Raw genomic sequence first — 5,000 nt, 5'->3', positions numbered from 1 at the left:
CCCTGTTCTCTCCTTCCTTCCTTCCTCTTTCCCTCCTTGCTTCTCTTCTTCCTTCCCTCTTTCCCTCCTTGCTTCTCTCCTTCCTTCCCTCTTTTCCTCCTTCCTTCTCTCCTTCCTCCCTCTTTCCCTCCTTCCTTCTCTCCTTCCTTCTCCCTCTTCTCCTCCTTCCTTCTCTCCTTCCTTCCCTCTTTCCCTCCTTGCTTCTCTCCTTCCTTCCCTCTTTCCCTCCTTGCTTCTCTCCTTCCTCCCTCTTTCCCGTCTCCGTTTCCTCCTTCCTTCCCTCTTTCCCTCCTTGCTTCTCTCCTTCCTTCCCTCTTTCCCTCCTTGCTTCTCTCCTCTTTCCCTCTTTCTTCCTTCCCTCTCTCTTCCTTCCCTCTTTCCCTCCTTGCTTCTCTCCTTCCTCCCTCTTTCCCTCCTTGCTCCTCTCCTTCCTTCCCTCTTTCCCTCCTTGCTTCTCTCCTTCCTTCCCTCTTTCCCTCCTTGCTTCTCTCCTTCCCTCCCTCTTTCCCTCCTTGCTTCTCTCCTTCCCTCCCTCTTTCCCTCCTTGCTTCTCTCCTTCCTTCCCTCTTTCCCTCCTTGCTTCTCTCCTTCCTTCCCTCTTTCCCTCCTTCCTTCTCTCCTTCCCTCCCTCTTTCCCTCCTTCCTTCTCTCCTTCCCTCCCTCTTCCTCCCCTCCTTCCTTCCCTCTTTCCCTCCTTCCTTCTCTCCTTCCTTCCCTCTTTCCCTCCTTGCTTCTCTCCTTCCTTCCCTCTTTCCCTCCTTGCTTCTCTCCTTCCTTCCCTCTTTCCCTCCTTGCTTCTCTCCTTCCTTCCCTCTTTCCCTCCTTGCTTCTCTCCTTCCCTCCCTCTTTCCCTCCTTGCTTTTCTCCTTCCTTCCCTCCTTCTTCCCTCTTTCCCTCTTCTCCCCTCCTCTTTCCCTCTTTCCCTCCTTGCTTCTCTCCTTCCTTCCCTCTTTCCCTCCTTCCATCCTTCCTCCCCTCATTCCCTCCTTCTTCTCTCCTTCCCTCTTTCCCTCCTTGCTTCTCTCCTTCCTTCCCTCTTTCCCTCCTTCCTTCTCTCCTTCCTTCCCTCTTTCCCTCCTTGCTTCTCTCCTTCCTTCCCTCTTTCCCTCCTTGCTTCTCTCCTTCCTTCCCTCTTTCCCTCCTTCCTTCTCTCCTTCCTCCCTCTTTCCCTCCTTTCTCCTTCCTTCCCTTTCCTCCCTCTTTCCCTCCTTGCTTCTCTCCTTCCTTCCCTCTTTCCCTCCTTGCTTCTCTCCTTCCCTCCCTCTTTCCCTCCTTCCTTCTCTCCTTCCTTCCCTCTTTCCCTCCTTGCTTCTCTCCTTCCTTCCCTCTTTCCCTCCTTGCTTCTCTCCTTCCTTCCCTCTTTCCCTCCTTGCTTCTCTCCTTCCCTCCCTCTTTCCCTCCTTGCTTCTCTCCTTCCTTCCCTCTTTCCCTCCTTGCTTCTCTCCTTCCTTCCCTCTTTCCCTCCTTCCTTCTCTCCTTCCCTCCCTCTTTCCCTCCTTGCTTCTCTCCTTCCTTCCCTCTTTCCCTCCTTGCTTCTCTCCTTCCTTCCCTCTTTCCCTCCTTGCTTCTCTCCTTCCTTCCCTCTTTCCCTCCTTGCTTCTCTCCTTCCTTCCCTCTTTCCCTCCTTGCTTCTCTCCTTCCTTCCCTCTTTCCCTCCTTCCTTCTCTCCTTCCTTCCCTCTTTCCCTCCTTGCTTCTCTCCTTCCTTCCCTCTTTCCCTCCTTGCTTCTCTCCTTCCCTCCCTCTTTCCCTCCTTCCTTCCCTCTTTCCCTCCTTGCTTCTCTCCTTCCTTCCCTCTTTCCCTCCTTGCTTCTCTCCTTCCTTCCCTCTTTCCCTCCTTGCTTCTCTCCTTCCCTCTTTCCTCCTTGCTTCTTCTCCTCCCTCTTTCCTCCTTGCTTCTCTCCTTCACTCCCTCTTTCCCTCCTTGCTTCTCTCCTTCCTTCCCTCTTTCCCTCCTTGCTTCTCTCCTTCCCTCCCTCTTTCCCTCCTTGCTTCTCTCCTTCCTTCCCTCTTTCCCTCCTTCCTTCTCTCCTTCTCCCTCTTTCCCTCCTTGCTTCTCTCCTTCCTTCCCTCTTTCCCTCCTTGCTTCTCTCCTTCCTTCCCTCTTTCCCTCCTTGCTTCTCTCCTTCCTTCCCTCTTTCCCTCCTTGCTTCTCTCCTTCCTTCCCTCTTTCCCTCCTTGCTTCTCTCCTTCCTTCCCTCTTTCCCTCCTTGCTTCTCTCCTTCCTTCCCTCTTTCCCTCCTTGCTTCTCTCCTTCCTTCCCTCTTTCCCTCCTTGCTTCTCTCCTTCCTTCCTCCTTTCCCTCCTTGCTTCCTCCTTTCCCTCCTTCTTCCTCCCCTTGCTTCTCCCCTTCCCTCCCTCTTTCCCTCCTTGCTTTTCTCCTTCCTCTTTCCCTTCTCTCCTTCTTCCTCTTTCCCTTCTCTCCTTCCTTCCCTCTTTCCCTCCTTGCTTCTCTCCTTCCTTCCCTCTTTCCCTCCTTGCTTCTCTCCTTCCTTCCCTCTTTCCCTCCTTGCTTCTCTCCTTCCTTCCCTCTTTCCCTCCTTGCTTCTCTCCTTCCTTCCCTCTTTCCCTCCTTCCTTCTCTCCTTCCCTCCCTCTTTCCCTCCTTGCTTCTCTCCTTCCTTCCCTCTTTCCCTCCTTGCTTTTCTCCTTCCTTCCCTCTTTCCCTCCTTCCTTCTCTCCTTCCTTCCCTCTTTCCCTCCTTGCTTCTCTCCTTCCTTCCCTCTTTCTCTCCTTGCTTCTCTCCTTCCTTCCCTCTTTCCCACCTTGCTTCTCTCCTTCCTTCCCTCTTTCCCTCCTTCCTTCTCTCCTTCCTTCCCTCTTTCCCACCCTCCCTCCACACCCTTCCTTTCTCCCTATCTCCCAACCTCCCCACTTCCCTCTTTCTTCATCTATTTATACATCTCTCTCTGTGTACCACGAACCCCATATCCCGAGACATCTAAGGCAAGACTTGAGCTTTCATTAACCTGATCACTGGCTTTGAGGGGAAAGGTAAAAGCGAAGGGGAAGAATGAAAGAGATGTGAATGAGTATATGAAACACCGTAAATTCACAAGATGTATAGTCATAATGAGGAGAAGTCGTATTAAATAGTCGTTACTAAAGTCGCCTTTGACAAACCCCTTCCCTTCGTTTGGGGACACACGGAACTCCTTACTTACTATCTAATGTACCCATCTTCTCCACCTTGCCTCTTATTATGGCGCCATATTGCTGCTGCTCTAACCCTGCATAGATATCCTGATTATTATCAAGGCGCCATATTGCCGCTGCTCTAACCCTGCTTAGATATCCTGATTATTATGGCGCCATATTGCTGCTGTTCTAACCCTGCTTAGATATCCTGATTATTATGGCGCCATATTGCTGCTGCTCTAACCCTGCTTAGATATCCTGATTATTATCAAGGCGCCATATTGATGCTGTTCTAACCCTGCTTAGATATCCTGATTATTATCAAGGCGCCATATTGATGCTGTTCTAACCCTGCTTAGATATCCTGATTATTATCAAGGCGCCATATTGATGCTGTTCTAACCCTGCTTAGATATCCTGATTATTATCAAGGCGCCATATTGATGCTGTTCTAACCCTGCTTAGATATCCTGATTATCATAGCACCATATTGCTGCTGTTCTAACCCTGCTTAGATATCCTGATTATTATAGCACCATATTGCTGCTGTTCTAACCCTGCTTAGATATCCTGATTATTACGACGCCATATTGATGCTGCACTAACCCTGCCTAGATATCCTGATTATTACGGCGCCATATTGCTGCTGCACTAACCCTGCCTAGATATCCTGATTATTATGGCGCCATATTGCGGCTGCTCTAACCCTGCTTAGATATCCTGATGCATATTTTCCATGGCATATCTGTTAGTTCAGTGCCAGCAAAACATGTTTTAATGATATTGATGTTATTAATATCTGGCCAATGGATATTCGATATAGGATAAATTTAATCATCCTTGAAACTGTTTTATATTAACGCTAACGGCCTAAATTAAATCCTTTCCCTGCCATTGACTAATAGTAGTTATTATACATTTTCATCTAATAAAACTGAACAGCTTTTATAAAGTATTTCATGTTCATTTTTCAAGCTGTTGATGTTAGTAATTGGACTTCACAAACACATAAAAATAATATTTATTTTCTATTGTAGTATCATAAGTGCTATGGGTTTTAATGTGATCTAATGATAATAATGATAAAAAACAATGTTAATGCTAATAGTGACAAACATAACTTATGATGATGGTAATGACAATAACAACTGTATAAAGATGGGAATAATGATATACTTGATGATATTGGTAATGTTCATAATAATGGTAATAATAATGATGTTAATGAAAAAAAAAAATAATATGACCATGATGTTAATGAAAAATATATATATAATTAAGATAATGATGATAATGATTGATATTTACGATAAGGAAGATGAGGATAATACTTATATTAGTAATGATAATGATGATAATAATGATAATAAAATATTGATACTGATTACTATAAGTATTGTTATAATGAGGCTGATGACAATGACAGTAATATCATTATCCTTTTCATTCCTATTAATCAAGATGATGATAATGATAATAATCGTAGTGATATTGACGATAATAATGATGATACGAATAATAATGATGATAATAGTAATAATAGAAGTAGTAATGATGATAATGATAATGTGATAATGTTAATAATGATATTAGTAATGATGATAGATATTATAATGATAATAAGGATAGTTGCTATTATCAATCTTATAACAGTATTGATGACAATGATATTCATGATAACAATGATGATTACAATTTGTTATCATTGATATCATTACCATTATTGTTGTTATTAAGATGACGATACTGAAAATTTAAAAAAATAATGCTGCTGCTGACAATAATGATAATGGTTATAATGATAATAGTAATGATAATGATAATGGTGATCATGATAATAGTAGTAATAATGATATTAGTATTA

The 5,000-nt window shown here is 44.6% G+C and overlaps 1 protein-coding gene and 1 pseudogene across 1 annotated transcript in view; both read right to left on the bottom strand.

Annotated features, from left to right (window-relative positions):
• Positions 1 to 9, bottom strand: part of LOC147470945 (uncharacterized) — a 10,623-nt pseudogene extending 10,614 nt beyond the window's left edge.
• LOC122264350 (uncharacterized) overlaps positions 1 to 5,000 on the bottom strand; it is a 35,978-nt gene that overhangs the window by 19,984 nt on the left and 10,994 nt on the right. The gene's annotated exons all lie outside the window — the stretch shown is intronic.

The sequence above is a fragment of the Penaeus japonicus genome, unplaced genomic scaffold (assembly GCF_977035675.1).
Source record: "Penaeus japonicus unplaced genomic scaffold, GWHDUDI00000001_assembly GWHDUDI00000011, whole genome shotgun sequence".
Lineage (NCBI taxonomy): Eukaryota > Metazoa > Arthropoda > Malacostraca > Decapoda > Penaeidae > Penaeus > Penaeus japonicus.
The sequence above is the reverse complement of the archived record's forward strand: the minus strand, read 5'-3'. Positions and strand labels throughout refer to the sequence as shown.